This window comes from Vulpes vulpes, chromosome 8, assembly GCF_048418805.1.
Source record: "Vulpes vulpes isolate BD-2025 chromosome 8, VulVul3, whole genome shotgun sequence".
Lineage (NCBI taxonomy): Eukaryota > Metazoa > Chordata > Mammalia > Carnivora > Canidae > Vulpes > Vulpes vulpes.
In genome coordinates, this window is record NC_132787.1 from 107,055,993 (window position 1) to 107,073,459 (window position 17,467).

Here is a 17,467-nt window from a genome sequence, read left to right on the forward strand (position 1 = left end):
CAACACTGGAAGCTAAAAGAAAAGCATGAAAAAGATTCTCTCATAAACCTGTTGACCCCTCAACTTTGGATTTCCAGCCTTCATAATTGTTAGACAATAAATTGCTGTTGTCTTAAACCGCCCAGTTTTGGGTACTTTGTTTGGGCAGCCCTAGGAAACTAATAAAATGAGTAAGAAACAAAGTTATTTAGTACTCAGCCATGACTGATTTAGTTTCATTCATTTGGATAGACTATACCTAAAGCAATATTCTGTTCCTCAAAAACCTCCACAGAATTTGGCTGATCTGATTGTTTTTAACTGCAATTAATGTTTTTCAGAGAGGCCTCTCTTGTACTTTCTTTTCAAATAAACCATCTAAACTTCATCATGAAGGGTTGTTCACTGTGGAGATTTCAAACATTGGGAACACTGTGGGGTGGTATGGATGAGGATTTCCATCCTGGCTGACTCCTAAGAGTCTCTCGGTTTTTGTTCAGAGTCCCAGTGAGGACAGGCTTCTGTTCATTGTCCCAACTGGTCTTATTTGGATAAAAATCATGATGCTGTCCATCCAGTGTCACTCGCGGAGTGGCCACCTGTTCTTCCTTGTTGTAGATCTAGTCTTTGTTACAGAAAAATGCATGTTTTTCACAGTGACTATATAGGATCCACTTGCTGAGCCTACTCTGGGGTTACTCTTTAGAGGCACTGAAGGGCACCCAGGTCGTTCACTGTGGAGATTTCAAACATTGGGAACACTGTGGGGTGGTATGGATTTTGTCCTTTGTTACAGAAAAATGCATGTTTTTCACAGTGACTATATAGGATCCACTTGCCGAGCCTACTCTGGGGTTACTCTTTAGAGGCACTGAAGGGCACCCAGGGTCCACACAGGCCTTGCTTGTTACAGACATATTTTTAAATTCTTCACAACTTAGAGGAGATAATGTTTTTCAAAAAAAGATGGTGAAACACCAGTGGAAGAGCATAAGTCTCGTAGTTCAAGATCAGTGTGGAGATTATATTTTATTTTCCAAATGGTGTCTCTAATTTAGCAAACTATTATTCCTCTAGATCACCATTTGTAATGGATTTGTATTTTTTTTCATCACGTGTAACCACCGCTTGAGAAATTCATCTACACTGGCTGGCAATACTCTTTCCCTTCTATTCGCTCCTCAACTCACTGTAGTGCTTCCTGACCCATTAACACAGGTCCACACCACTCTCTGCAGGGGCCACAGCTTCACAGCTTCATGTTGCCACATCCATTTGTTTTCTTCTCAGGCTCGTTGACATTATTTGGTTCTTTATAAAAAATGACTGAGTTTTATAAAATCCAACTCTTCGGGGCCTCCTTCTTTTTCTGTGATCATCTCTTCCTTTCTGTGATCGCCTCTTCGCTGGCTTCTCAAAAACCCAAATTTCAGACTTATCCAGCTGTCTGGCTTTCCACCTCCTTTGAAAAATTTCACAGCCACTACAAATTGAATTTGTCCAGAAATGATATCAAACTCTCTCTCTCTCTTTCTGAGGGCAGGTGAGAAGAAGAAATGTGTTAAGTTTTCAAACTTTTTATAGCAGGAAGTCAATAGAAGAAGAAAAATAATGAAGCATGAAATAAAAATAATCATTCATGACTTCATCTTCCTCATGTTTCATAGAAACTTCTCTTAACATTGGAGTGTTCTTTTAGAAATATTATCTTTTGTAAAAAATGTTAATTTTAAATATTTACATTTCTTCATTTTTCTCTAATTATTTTGTCTTTCATTAATTTCAAGTTAAATTCAATTGAATATGTTTGATTAGAAATACCATGGATAGCATGTATAGTATTCCTATGGCTGATTTGTCTCTTGATATATAGGTAGACAGAGATAAGAGGTAGGGATATACGTACTGATATATATGGAGATGAATATATGTACATACATGATCTATATCAGCTAACTACAGTGTGTATGTTCGGAAGGAGCTATATATATTATTCAGAGAAGAAAGGGAGATAAAATGTCTAGAATGATGATTTGATAAAGTAGTACTGATATTTACCTGTGGATGCACTTTTCTTTTTTTTTTTTTATTTTTTTATTATTATTATTTATGATAGTCACACACATAGAGAGAGAGAGAGAGGCAGAGACACAGGCAGAGGGAGAAGCAGGCTCCATGCACTGGGAGCCTGACGTGGGACTCGATCCCGGGTCTCCAGGATCACGCCCTGGGCCAAAGGCAGGCGCTAAACCGCTGCACCACCCAGGGATCCCTGGATGCTCTTTTCTTATTCAGCTTTGTTGTTTTCATCTGTTTGTTCTGTTTTAGTTCTGTATGGTTAATAATAAGCTTGCCCCTCCCTCCCTCCCTCCCTCCCTCCCTCCCTCCCTCCCCACCTCCCTCCCTCCCTCCCTTCCTGGAGGGCAGGGTTAGGGCTGAGTGTACTTCCCTTCCTTCCTCCCCTCCTTCCTCCCTCCCTCTTGTGCACCTCTCATCACCTCTGGCAGAGTCCATGGGTGGCTGTTCCTCAGCCATGAATCTTTGTAACTTTCATGAGCACACACTGGAGTCTACCTTGTAGACTAATTCCATTCTTAGAGGAAAGGCAGGGATGTGCTTTCTTCAATGTTAACTTTCTCTTGCCCAACAATGCTTAGTAAATATTTGCTGAAAATAATAATAATAATATAGGATTTACTACCTACCCTAAATTTAGGCATTACAATTTAATTCATTTAGTCCTTTCATAGTCTTATGAGGCCATCACTATTGCCATCCCCATCCTACAGGTGACAAAACTGAGACACAGAAAATGTAAGTAATAGCTCTATGTCCCCTCAACTAAGTGGACATTGAGGGAGAGCAGATTCAAGCTCTTAACCCAATTAGTCTCTTAATTAAATTATTTACTTTTTTTTTTTTTTTTTTAGAGAGAGAGAATGAACACACACGTGTGAGTTGGAGAGCAATAGAGGGAGAGGGAGAGAGAGAATCCCCAGCAGGCTCCATGCTGGGCATGGAATCTGACATGGGACTTGATCCCATGACTCTGAGATCATGACCTGTTCTGAAATCGAAAGTCGGACACTCAACTCACTGAGCCACCCAGGCGTCCCTAAATTATTTGCTCTTTAACAAAGCTTTAAAAAAAAAAAAAATCAAGTACCGAACAAAGGCCATTTCTGATGACATTTTCTTTTTTTGTTGTTGTTGAACATTAGAAAACAAATAATAATATCATTAGACTTGAACATTATCACACACTTCTGTGTGTCTGGCTTCACCACTTGATGGAGTGAAAACAACTCCAAGGGAAGCATCTCACTGGGGTCTTTGCCATTCCTGCAATTGTGCGCCATTGCCACCCCGCAGAAGGCAAGACTGCCTCCACTCCGCACATCCTGGGAAATGGAAGTAATGGGATCAGACTTCAACATCACTGGCTCCCAGATGATGAGAACCCCGCTTCTGCCCAGAGTGCTTCAAAAGTTAGGCTCCCCTTATGTTTCGGTCAACATGCACTGTCAGAAGGCATGATGACGCAGGCTTGGGGATGATTTATTGCACGTGACACAGGTTTCTGTTTATGCACTCGTGAAGGCCACGTCTGCAGGATCTGTGATGCCAGCTTGCAACCGGTACACTGAGCTGAGATGAATACATGAATAATTGTTTTGATAATATTAAGCAGGCATGTGTGATGTCGCTTTGCAGCATCTGCTATTAACAACATAAACAAAAAGAGTCTTTCCTGGTTGTATGTTGCAGTGCTTTCAGGAAGAGTGTAATGTGTCTGATTTGGTAACCCTTTGTTGATACCAGCTAGAGCACCAGTCTTTTTCTGAGTATCTCAGGATCAAGTGGGAATGTGGGTGTGTTTAAAATAAGATGGGTGGATAGAAATCACTTGTCGAGTTTATTGAAAATACCAACCATCCTTCTCACCCCCTGAAATTTAAATTCAGTGTATCTCCAAATAGAGTAAGAAAATCAGTGACTGTTTTAACAGACACCAGAGGTTATTATCACATGTGGCCTGGTTGGAAAACCATTGATCAGATATAACCTCCCACTGAAGTAGCCTCTGATATAGTGCTTGAAATTCTTGACAACCTACCAGACAAATGGTTGACAAACTTGGACCACTTCCAATGATGAGTGACTCACTACCTTGCAAGGCAATCCACCCAACTCTGAAGCTCCAGCACACAATAGTATGATAGGATATTTTGAATTATTAAATAAGGCCCTTGTATCTAATGAACTATAATATTTTCCCTTGCTGGAGAGTAGTCTAAGCAGATGCAGTGAGTTGGAAGCCCTGGGACAACTGGCCATTGAAAGGAAAGAGGACACAGAGCAGTTCCCCCGTTGGACTAGTGACCACATAGCATAAGGGGATGGGGCCATGAAAACAGGTCAGTGGAGATGCAATGACACACGGGCCAGAGAACCCCATCCTCACATGCCCAGTGCCTTGGAAACAGGTAAAGCCTGCACTAATCTTAGATACACCTTGTGGAAGGGGTGACAAAGAGTTAATTGAGAACAAGTTTCCACCACTCACTGGAGTGGGGGGAGGGGCTAAAATAAAACCTGAATTTTGTTATGTAAGAAAAGGAAGATAGCATTCTTACAAATCTGAGAATGTGGACTACCTTTTCCCTCCACCATTGTTTCAGGGAGCAAAATCTATTTCTTTGTAGGAATTTCTACTTTGTGCTATCTGTTAGAGCTACTCAAAGTAAATTTTTCTTCCTTGCTTCCTTTTAGCTAATGTCAGATGGAGCTGGTATATATTTTTTCCAGACTAAACATTCTAAATTCCACCATATATCATTTGGCATGGTTGTAATCTACCCTTCTAGGTACTCTATAATTTGTACGTATTTTCCACAGCAAGAGAAACAGAATTATTGATCTCTACTATTCACACATGGCCCAAGATATTTTTCTCCAAGCATGTTTTGATGAATGCAGCTTGGAACATCAGCTATTCTAACAATAGTTTTGAAGATAATACAAATAACAAACTAGACATGAAACATAATTTAAACACTATGCTCACAGCTCACTCTAGATGTTATGGAGGGTACTAACAGGTGTATATATGGTTCGGTCCTAGAGATTCTATTGCGCACATGAAGCTCTCCTGAGAGGATATTTCACTTTATTTTTATTTTACTTTTTGGTTTTCTATTTATTCAATGTAGTAGAGTAAAGAAAGATAGGCTTCTGTAATGAAGATTCTTGTAAACATACAGGTTACACAGTAGGGAAGTTTCTTCTGTCATATGTAGCTCTTCTGATGTTAGCAAAACAAGGTGTTAGGGCAGACCTGTCCCTCGGGGTCCTTTATAGAATCAGATTCTTTCCAAAGCTTTTCTTCTCCATCCTCTGGCTCCTTATTCCCTAGTACGAGAGTCAGCATTCCAGGTCCACCATCTATTTTTAAAAATAAAGTTTTATTAGAACACAGTCATTTGATAGGCATCGTCTATGACTGCTTTGTTGTGGCAGCGACAGAACCGAATAGTGGCCTTAGTGATTGTACCATCTCCAAGATCTTAAATATTTACTCTCTGGTCCCTTGCCAGAAAAGTGTCCTGACCCCTTCTCTGGGGTGTTGTAATGGCTGAACCTACGTCACCACCATATAGACAGATTCAGTTTGCAGGAAGAGGAAGAAAGCATGGGAAAGTCACTCCATGAAGGCCAGACGTAGAAATGGTGCACTGCACTTCCGTTCACACATTGGGGAGTACTTGTCACCATGATGTCAGCCCCAAGAGATGTTGGACAATTTGGTAGAGCTGCCAGTCCCACACAGGCTACGATTCCACATTATGGAGGACAGGGCAATGGGCCTTGCCCAATGGCCAGCAGGCTGCCATACCTAGCACAACAGAGGTGAATCTGGCTCAACTTTAGTGCAAGAGAACTTCAGTCTTTTCCAACAGAATAAGCTCTGTCGATCAAATTTCCCCTTTGATTTAATGTCTGTGTTTATTTTAAAGAAAAATTTATCCATATGCTTCTGCATCATTTATACCTCTCATCATAATGTTGTTTTTCAACAGCTGCTTGGCATTCAAAATTCCTGGTAGAAAATGAATAAGTAAGTTTGACTTCATAGTGTGAAGCTAAGAAGAGTGTGTGGCCTCAAACCCAGCATGTCAGCATGTCAGCATGTCAGCATGTCAGCATGCACCTAGAAAGTAGAGTTTATACAAATACTGAATGGAGCTGATAGCAACAGAGATCTTCTTCGGCCTTCATCTATCAAATTGGATTAGTTAAATCTATTGCCAGGTGATAACATTCAAAACAAAGACACATGGGACATATAAGGACTCCTACACTGTATAAAATTACTGATTTAGTGAAATAATCTCAATTTCACTGTCCCATTGGCCAGCACTATACTCTGTGGGCTCTATATCTGTCATTTGGGGCCTCTGGGATCCCCTGCTCCCTTAGCATCCTGATCACTCTGGCAGGAGAGTGACTCCAGCACCTTTCTCCTACAGTGGAAGTTCAGAAATCCACAGCACATCCAGTTACCAGCCTCTAGGAATTCTGATATTGAGAAAGTGACACAAAACTGGAAGGAACATTGGAATCAGGCCTGACACAACAGCAGTGTGGAGGCCTGGGTATCACAGCCAATTTCCTTTCCTGGTTCTTGAAAACTCCTCTGGATCTTATCGTACTTCCAAGGCTGAGCCTCAGGCCACTCTCAGGTTCTACGAGCCTCCATTCAAATAACTTTATAATCAATTCCTGTTTTGATTGAACTGATAAGGATCAGTGTTGTTGAATGGAAATGGGCTAATTGTGTCATTCCCCACTCACTCTAGGTGAGGACAGAGACTCGAAGGTCCAGCTCACAGTTTTAGCTAAAAAGCAGCAGAACCCAACATGACCCTAGGCCTTTCCATTCCACATCCAGTGACATTTTTCCTTTTTTTTTTTTTAAAGATTTTATTTATTTATTCTCGAGAGACAGAGAGAGAGAGGCAGAGACACAGGCAGAAGAGGAGCAGGCTTCACACAGGGAGCCCAATGTGGGACTTGATCCTGGGCCGAAGGCAGGCACTAAACCACTGAGCCACCCAGGCTGCCCGACATTTTTCCATCTGAGGAGTACTCTGGTAATCTCCCTTGTCTTCTGGGAAATTAAATAAAAGTTCTGAGCATAACCAGGAGGCCCTCTCCATCTGAGAAGGCCCAGTGGAGAACCATCTCCTCTCTGAAGCCTTCTGCCATCAAGAAACCAGAACTGATTGCTCCCTTTCCTCTCATCCCATAACAATTCTCATATATTTCTGTTAGGAAAACCATACACATTTTATTAAGGAGCTGCAAAATTTTCTATATGATTCACCAAAATAAAATTACAAATAAAATAAAATTCTCCATTGCAAGAAGAATAATTTCTTCTTACTACCTTTAGATCACAATACTTTGTCATTGGTACTCAATTTTTTTCGTTGAGTGGATAAGCAAATGAACAAGGGAATGTAGTAGAAATAGCTGTCAGAAATCTCAAGGGGGGTTTCTGAAGCGTTAGAGAAAAGCAGAATTAGGCATAACTTCATTCACAATCTAGTAGCAACCTCTCGTCAAGATCCAAGAATTCTGCTACAACATCCCTTGCTGGGAAAGCTAATATTGTCATGCCTATGGGAGTTGGAGGCTTTGTCAGCAACTTTTCTGTTCAAATGTTTTAGAGAAAGAAATATGAAGCCTGTGGGAGGGCTCCTCTCAATCTTGTCCTATGACCTATGACCGAAGATGCTGCAAGGCCTACCTCCACCCAGAATTTTTTCTCCTGCTAGATTACTGAGGAGCCCAGCTAGGTGGGGCCAAGTCTCAGATGGGGCATAGCATCTCCTGGAGGCCACGTTAACATTAAAATATCTTCCCTGATAAGATAACCCGTGATGGCTATGGCAACTTGGGGAGTCAAGTAGAATCTGAAGAGCTGCAGGAGAGAGAGACGTCTGCTGCCCTATGCATGAAGCCCATCACAAGGGTAATGGGACTGGGGCATGTTCTCATAGGACTAAGAACAATGGTGGGGAGCAGGGGCAGGAGAAGGAGAACAGCAGCCGAGGTGCCAGAGGGCAGGTGCAGGCACGAAGGTGTGTTGTGCACAGAAAGGCACAATCACAGATGCTTGAGAAAAGAAGACTGAGATTTTCCCCCAGAAGAGACAAGATAGGTTTTCCTGGCTTTCCTAAAATGGTTCCCAGAATTCTATGTCCTAGAAATTAATTCAGGAATGAGCACTTCCCAGAGTCCAAGCTGGATCCATGGAGAGAGAACTTCTTTTCCAGGGCAGCTGACTCAGAGTCCACATGGGAGACGAGGAAGGGCTGCATAGGTTAGAATATGGTAATAAGGCATATAGACTATGGTTTTGCTTCTACAACACACCCGTGGGGATAAAACTATAGGTGTCATCAGCTGAGCATCAGTGTCTGATCTTACCTCCACTACTCCCCCAAGAAAATATGCTTAAAATGGCAAGAATACAATGGAAATGTGGTGGCCTGACACTACTGTCTCCCTAGTAGACTCTCTCTAAAGCTTCTTGGCAGTCTTTTTTTTTTTAATATTTTGTAGATTTTATTTTTTTTAATATTTATTTATTTATGATAGTCACACAGAGAGAGAGAGAGAGAGGCAGAGACACAGGCAGAGGGAGAAGCAGGCTCCATGCACCGGGAGCCTGACGTGGGATTCGATCCGGGGTCTCCAGGATCGCGCCCTGGGCCAAAGGCAAGCGCCAAACCACTGCGCCACCCAGGGATCCCCATTCTTGGCAGTCTTAATGATGCAAGAAGGATGTTCTGCAAACCCACATGGAAAGGAGCTGTGAGGGGTCTCTAGGACCCTCAGGCATCTTCTAGATGCTGAGAGTAGCCTCTAACCAACAACAGACAGAAAAAAAAAAAAAAAAACACTGAAGCTCTTAGCCCTATAACTGTGAGGAATAAAGCACTGTCAACAACCATGTGAGCAAGAGGACCCTTCCCAGTGAGGTTCTCCTCTGGAGAGCCCAGCCTTGGCCCTCTCATTGATCACAGCCTTGGGAGACCCCAAGGACGCAGCCTGAAACCACTAAGTATGTGGCAGCTTGTTCTAGAGCAACAGAAACCAATGCAGTGACATAGCTAGTACTGGCATTCTCGCAGAATTCTAGAGCAAAATTTTCTCATGATCTATATCTCAGATTCCCACTAAAAGGAAGTAGGAATGGGGAGTGTGGTGAAATACAGAACAAAGAGTATTTTACTCTTGAGGAAAGACAGATGTGGATTGAAATGGAAGCATCATCCCTTGCTGGCTGTGTGATCATACACAAGTCACTCAGCCTCTCTGTACCTCACACTCTTCTCCAGAAAAGTAGAAAAGATTTCTTTTAATGGGCTCTTGAGTTGCTATGAAAGAATATAAAGCCTGGGCAGGAAATCTAGTGGTGCTCCTCGCTAGATTGAAGTAATCATTTATTTTAAAATGACAATAGCTGAGTAGTTACTATGGACCAGTGAGCTACTTACAGAGTTGATCTTTACAGTAACCCTAAGAAGTGGATACCATCACCGAGAAACCAAAGACTATACCCAAATCACTCAGCTAGGATTCGAACTTAGGCTACCTCCACTGTGATTCAGCTTGGATGTGGCAGAGGGGTCACATCCAGCTGTGACCAGTTGGAACAAGGATCTGAGGCCCCAGCAAGCAGTGCAGGCCCCTCCGAGATACTTAGGCTTCCTCCACCCTGGAAGCAGTAGGCAGGTGTCCCCCACTCTCCAGAAGTAAACCATTCCTGCAAAAACTTTGGTAGGCCCAAGTGGCTTAAATCTAAGAGTATCCCCCAAAGTTTGCAATACGCCCACTTTGAAAAGCAAAGTGGTGTAATGTGAACCTTCAGAAAGTGAGGTACACCTGTATGAGGAAGGCTCCTCACAGCAACACAAACGTAAATTAGTTCTTGCGTCTGAGCATCGTGTGCCTTTATGACAGCATTGCCATGCGTGGTAGTTTCCCTATGGAGGAGACAGGAGGCACACCCTGGGCTAGTTGGGCTTCCAAGAGATAACCCAAGAGTCTACTGACCATGTATAAAATCATTCTGCGGAGAAACAGTTTCCGCATCCAAACAGCTGACTTACAGATTATTTTTTGAACATATATTGTTTGAAAAGTGTGTCTGCCTTCATGTGCATGTTTGTGTAACTACATGAGTTCCTTTCATTAAGGATTTATATACAAAGCCCAGCAAACTCATTCAGTTGGAGCCCTAAGGTCATTGTAGGCAGGCGAGGGTCATCAGGGAGGCCTCCATTCAGTTCTGAGCTATGTTTCCCGAAGGCAGAGGAAGAGAGAGGACAGTCCCTCAGTCCTCGGGGTCCTCTGGGCTAGGAGAGCTGCGTGAGAGCCACAAGGGAGGACTGCAAGACCTCTGAGCACTCTAGAGATCGGAACTGTGTATTTGACCACCCACGAACCTTTCAAAAACACAGCTGTGCCACTTGTCCCAGTAAAAATGAAGTGCTTTTTGGAAATTTTAGGGTATCTCAGGGGGAGCTGGAGACCTTATGGCCTCAAGGACTAGGAAGTGCATTTGGAGCCTCAGATTCCCTGATTTTACACTAAGTAGAGTAGAGTCTACCATGTGTAGTGCCTCAGAGATGTCTGGGCAGCCCCCAGCACCACCCTGCAGGGGACCTTGACAGATATTGCCATGGTCTCAAGGCAGCTACTATCCACCTGCTATGTGGAGTGATTTTCCATGGGCTACAGACAGACATCAGAGGTGTTTGGTTTGTGTCAGCTGTCATCCCAACCAGACAATAGCTTGATGAAAGCTCACACAAGGGAACCAAGGGAACGACCGTTAAAGGACAGAGAACAGAAAACACCAGGTCTATATAAAGAGTAGGAAACATTCGGGAAGGAAGATTTAACCCAATAATAGTTTTTCCCAAGGAAATACTGTGTCATTCTTCTGGGGAATTTAATTGAAGTGCAGTGTTCAGCAGGAAAGTCCATGAAATGAAACTGGTCTGCCCACTTTTGTAAGCTCTGAGAATAGGAGTCTTACTTTTCACAACTTACCATTGCTTCCCCACCTTCTTGCACTATGGCTTGCTGTTAGTATTTGTATGGCTTGCAAGCTAAGAGTGGATTATACATTTTTAAGTAGTTGAAAAAAATCAGAAGATTGATTTTTTTTGTATAAGAAATTATATGAAATTCAAATGTTAGTGTTTATAAGTAAAATTTTATATTTCACCTTCCATGCTATTGATACTTTGGGTAAGATGACTCTGTTGGAGGTGAGGAGGGGTGGGAGGTTCTGTGCACTGAAGAGTGTTGAGTGGGACCTCTGGCCTGGATCCACTAGATGCCAGCAGCACCCTTCTCCATGAGACAATCAAAAATGTGTCCAGATATTGCCCAGTGGCCCCTTGGAAGGCAAAATCACCCCTGGAGAGAGGGGGCCTCCTCACTGGACCCTAGCCATGATCTTTCATCTCGCTGCCATCTGTCTGCCTTTGTGGGACAACAGCAGGGTTGACTAGTTGTAACAAGGGCCGTCTGCCCAAAAAAGCTGAAATATCACTCCTGGCCTGTCACAGAAAAAGTCCTCCAGCTGCTGGCCTGACACATAGAAGGAACCAGTGTTTGAAGAAGAAAGGAAGAGAGTGAAGGAATAGATTGGTCAGACAAAACACTTTTGGGGAAAATGAGTTTGTTCGTTTGTTTAAACAAAGACGAATCGATGCACAAATGTCAGGTTATGGGCCAGCCTTTTCCTAAGAACACCACGAGTATGCATTTATTTCTAAAGCAGCACCATCTGAGGTCCTAAGATGGGCCTCTTCTACTTAAACTTCAGAAAGTACCATCTATTGTAGAAATGCCAAGTCAATGGAAAAAAGCCAATGGGGAGAAACACTCCTAAGTCCTGACCCTTAGAGGCAACTCCACAGCTATTGGAATATATTAGCACCATGTAATGGCTCAACAAATTGCAAGGCAACAGACTGGACACCATTGTGTGACATCCCTGGAAGAGAAAGGAGCTGGTATTTATTGAACATTCACCATGTGTCAGGCACTCAGAAAGAATCTGTGCCTATGTGAGCCTCTTAAGAGCATTCTGGGTCATAATTTCCCCATTTGTAAGTGAGGGAGCTGAAGGCCATAAATATTAAGGGGCTTGTCCAAGATCTTATAGTCAGAGGCAGAGATAGGATCCTGATAGGGTCCTGGATCCTGCCAAAGCCTTTATGTCTGTCACTGTTTTGCCACATGTATGATAAAACATCTTTGAATCAGCCACAACCACAGGATAGCAAATTCTCTGGAACGAGCCAACACTTCTAGAAATTCTGAGCAGAGGGAAGCAAGTCAGAAAGAGTCAGGATCACGGAGTCTAGTCCGTGGCCACAGTGCAATGCTTCTGTAGAGTAGCCATGGCCCTGCTCCGACGGCTTCCAGGGAGCGTGAACTGACATTTCCTGGGGTGACCTGGGCTGTCTCAGGTTCTGGTCCAGTGTCAGCATTTCCTGCCCCATGCTGAGCAACATTAGAAAGGCACTCACAGACAATCTGAGAAAGTAAATGGACTGAAAAGGCATGTGTGTAGAAGCAGGCAGTATGAAGAGAGATTTATCACTTGTTCTGATAAATTGACAGTGAAATTAGAAAGCTTAATTATTTCAGCATGAATTTTGAGAGGCATCTTTTCCCACTGAACATATGAAAAAGTTTCAAAGCGTTTTGCAGCAATAAAACATCTGTGACCCAATTTACAAAAACAAAACAAAAAAACACCCCCCCAAAAAAACCCACAGAATAAAATTGAGAGTTCTCAAGGTAGCAAAGAGCAGCAGGATGGCTTCCATCTTCCATCAACAGAGGGATGCGGGTACATGCAACAGACCTTCAAAAGCACATCCCTACAAATCTGGAGAGTGTGGGAAGATGGCGAAGGGAGTTCTGTTGGGCCCAAAGCACCACTGAGACCCTTCAATTGTCTGGGAATGTACAAAGGTTGGTGACCCAACAAGGACTAAAGGAAGAGGTCCATGAGAGTTCACAAATGGAGAGATAATGGCCCTCAGGAGCTAGTGAGGGTGACAAAATACAATGAATGAATTTTAAGAACAAAAAAAAATTTGAAAAAAATTTGTGGCAAAATATATTATCTGAAAGCGTTGAATTATAATAATTCTAAAATGTTTCATTCCATTCGGTGTGCTATAATGGAGAGAGATAGGTGATAGAGTCTGAGGGCTTAATGGTTTGGTTTTAAAAGGTTTCAACTAGGTCTGGGCTAAATTAGAGAGTGTCAGGCAGGGCTTTTAAAAAAAAAGTATCTTTTGAATAAAACCAAGATCAAAAAAAAAAAAAAAAAAACCAAGATCAGATCCAATATACTCAATAAATATTCACAATTCTTGAATGATTTGAAGTAGATTATTTTAAACTGATCCATAATTTGACAAAAATCTGTTCTAAAGGATGTATAGAATATTTACATATGATAATTTACTAATTAGAGAAAAATAGGCAATATTTCTGAAGATGTGAAACTTAAATTGTGCATAGAATTAACTGGATTGAATCAGTGGTGAAAATTCTTGGACTTTGTGTCTTTATTATTTCAATCTGATTCTCTAGTACCCAGGAAATTTTATGTACATAAAGTAGCCATTTTTGTAAGAATATTCTAAGAAGATTCCAATTAGTAAAGAAAAATTAAGGTAACTCAAATAAATACATACCTGAAAATATTTTCCAAAGGAACATTTTGCCATGGTCTTAATGAACAGAAGATTGATTTTGTTGTGGAAACTTTTTGAATGAATATTTTTATATAAAAAATTCATTAAGCACTAAAGCAGTGTTTCTCTAAGGGCAGCATCATTTCTTGCATGGGGGAATGGAAATATAGTATAATTAGGGGACTCCTGAAAACATAGCACAACCCACCATCCAGTACACCTACCACTGGAAGAAAATTCTAGTAGTTATCTCTGAAGTGGCAATACCTGCCCCAAACCCCACCATTCCGTATCACATCCTCATTAGAAATCAGGGCTTTGTTGAGTCATTCTTATTGATGAAAAAGGATCATTTCTCCCAAATATGTTAGGACCATGGAGCAGGAGTAAACCCAGGGGTTCAACACTCTGTTCAATGCAATCCTTGTCAAGGAGTAGATTTTACCATCAGGTCAGCTGAATCAAAGAATAGAGTTTGGTATTTGGCTGCTAATATGCATGAGACCTGCCATAGATTGACCTTAACCTCGGTGCCATTCAAAACCCTCATAAAGCTGGGCAGAGAGAAGCAGTATTAGTGGGGTTGCTTGAAAAACAAGCAGTCCCGTTCTTCCTCTTGAGGAGACCTGTCAGTGAGGGTTCTTACCTGTACTTCAGGTACCCTGAAATCTACTGAGGTGTAGAACCAGGCACATAGAGCCACTTGCCTGGTATCATGATACCTTCATCTTTCCCAATGCCTCACAGATTGCTTTTTATGATTCTTAGGTTTGTTTGTTTTATTTTCCATGCAGTGAGGACAATTGAAGGGTATTATGTAAAGCAGCCCTGTGAAGGGGCATGTGGGTGGTTCAGTGGGTTTGGCTCCCAGGTTGTGATCTCAGGGTCCCAGGATGGAGCCCCACATAAGGCTCCCTGCTGAATAGAGAGTCTGCTTCTCCCTCCACCCCTCCCTTTGCTCATGCTCTCTCTCTCTCTCTTTCTCTTTTTCTCTCTATGAAGTAATTAAAATATTTAAAAATAAAAAATAAATAAAGTAGCCATGTGAAACTCATCACAGGCTTTATTGTAAGAACAAACGTGGTCACAGACGTTGCTGATTGCATAGTACAGTGTGCTCTACAGGAAAAACCGAGGCAGATCTGCTTACATTTTATTATCAGAAATAACTGTGCTTTTAAGAGGCAAATAACTCATTTTTTTTTACCTTATGTTCTCTATAGCTTATCACAGATCCTGCCCACATTTTGGCATTAGATGCTACAAAGCTTAAATCTGAGTCTGTGTGCAAACACTTCTGGATCCATCCTATTTCCCCTCACTCACTTTCCTTTTGTTAAACACAATTCACACGCTTACTCATTTTTATTCAGTTTATCTTGTTATACTGACTGGGTTCTTGGTGAGATGAGTCACATCCATTTTGAAACAGAGCAGAAAAGGAATATGGGACAGGTATTTTAAAAACAAATTTTAAATATTTATAGTCTGCTTCTTCTAAAAAGCATGTTGTTTTTTACATTAAGTGGGGCAAAGAGTGGAGGGATTATTATATGGTGTGGTTCTAGGCCAAGGAGCTGTGATTGCATGGATTCAAACTCAGAACTACCCAATGGGGAGGGGGGGGAGTGTTGGGGGAGGGGCACTGGTGAGCAGGAAGAGAAATGCCACTAAAGACTCAAGATTTATCTACTCACCTACTGAAGGATGTCTGGGTTACTTCCAAGTTTGGGCAATGAGAAATAAAGCTGCTATAAACATCTGTGTGCAGATTTCCATGTGGACCCAAGTCTTCAACTCCTTCGGATAAATACAAAAGAAAACGATTGCTGATCACAAGGTAAGATTATTGGTTTATTTTATTTTATTTAAATTCAATTAATTAACACTATTGGTTTCAGAGGTAGAGATTAGTGACTCATCATGTTATATAATGCCCAGTGCTCATGACTTCACATGCCCTCCTTCATGTCCATCACCCAGTGACCTCATCCCCCACCCACCTTCCCTCCAGCGACCCTCAGTTTGTTTCTTATGGTTAAGAGTCTCTTGTGGTTTGTCTCTTTCTCTGATTTCATCTTGTTTTATTTTCCCCTCTCTTCCTCTAGGCTCCTCTGCTTTGTTTCTTAAATTCTACATTTGAGTGAAATCATATAATTGTCTTTCTCTGATTGACTCACTTCACTTAGCACAATACCTACTAGTTCCATCCATGTCATTGCAAGTGGCAAGATTTCAGGGTTTTTTGATGGCTGAGTAATATTCCATTGTGTATATATATATATATATATATATATATATATATACCACATCTTCTTTATTCATTCAAATATGAACTAAACCACCTTGGCTTGTGTATTTACCATTAGGATACTTTTAATAATAACAAACTATTGCTAGTGTCAGGAAAAAAATGCACCTATAAATATATATTTGTAAATCATATATAATTGTTCATCTAGAGATATCCTAGGAAAAATTCTGTAAACAAATTTCAAGGATAAATGAGAAAAAATCAACATAGAAGGATATTTTAATAATCTTTTCTCAATATCCTTTATCTCAAGGATAGCTCAATCTGGGAAAATAAATATCAAGGATGAAAATGTTTCAACAGCATATTTGTAAATATAATCCAATAAGTGCATATAGATATATATGCATGCCTTCAAACTATATGATACATGTTCTACTTAAGTCATGATAAAATATTTTATCATTTACACATAACATAGAAAGTCTCAACAAAGTTTTAAAAATATATGTAGCAAAAACCCTCTGATTATAAGATTTTTAAATTAGAAATAAGCAAGGGGCACCTGAGTAGCTCAGTTAGTTAACTTCAGCTCAGGTCATGATCTCAGGGTCCTGGGATGGAGCCCTGCATCAGGCTCCTTGCTGAGCAAGAAGTCTACTTGTCCCGCTCCCTCTGCCTTTCCCCCTGTTTGTGTTCCCTCTCTCTCTCTCTCTCTCTCAAATAAATACATGAAATCTTTTAAAAAAAAGAAGCAAAAACATCATAATAAATTTATACATTTAAAAATTAAAACATGATCCTGAATAGTTCCAGTGTTAAGAAACAGAAATAAATACTTAGAACTGAAAGACGTATGATATATTATTAGTCAAACTCATGAAATATAAGAAAAGTAGAATTTAATGTAAATGAATAGGCTTGAATAGATATTATTAAAATAAGGGAACGATGACAATGAGTGAGTTAATTGAACAACTCAAGAGTCTAGTAAAGAATGATAAATTATAAGCATAAATAATTTAAGGATAAGTTCCCTCTCCCGCTCCAATTTTGAACATGCTTGAGTAAGAGAAAAAGCCTCTTCAGTGGATAGCAGGGTCAGATTTATGGTCTCTTTCTACCCATGGGTCGATAGGTAGATGGATAATGTTTTCATCCAAATGGCTTACCTGTTCAACAGCCCTTTCCACTCCCTTTTAACTTGCTGATGGAACTGCCTCCCATGCACCATCAGGGATGAGCAGTGCCCGTTGGTCCTATTCCCCAACATCTTTGCAGTAACCAGGTACCACCCGGGTACCTGAAGGACATCCCTACCTCTTCCTCACTGATGTAAAGAAGTATTTGAGGGGACATTACCCCATATCCCACTTTATGACATGGTTGGATAAATTTGGAAGTTTTTTGGATCTAAGACTAGACA

At 41.2% G+C, this 17,467-nt stretch overlaps 1 long non-coding RNA gene across 1 annotated transcript in view; it reads right to left on the reverse strand.

Moving 5' to 3' along the window:
• Positions 1-5,176: 5,176 nt before the first annotated feature.
• LOC140599851 (uncharacterized) overlaps positions 5,177-17,467 on the reverse strand; it is a 38,936-nt gene continuing 26,645 nt past the window's right edge. The window contains exons 2-3 of the long non-coding RNA XR_012002832.1: positions 15,485-15,587; positions 5,177-5,424 (exon numbers count right to left, since the gene is read on the reverse strand). This is a non-coding gene — a long non-coding RNA (uncharacterized lncRNA). The remainder of the gene's footprint in view (positions 5,425-15,484; positions 15,588-17,467) is intronic.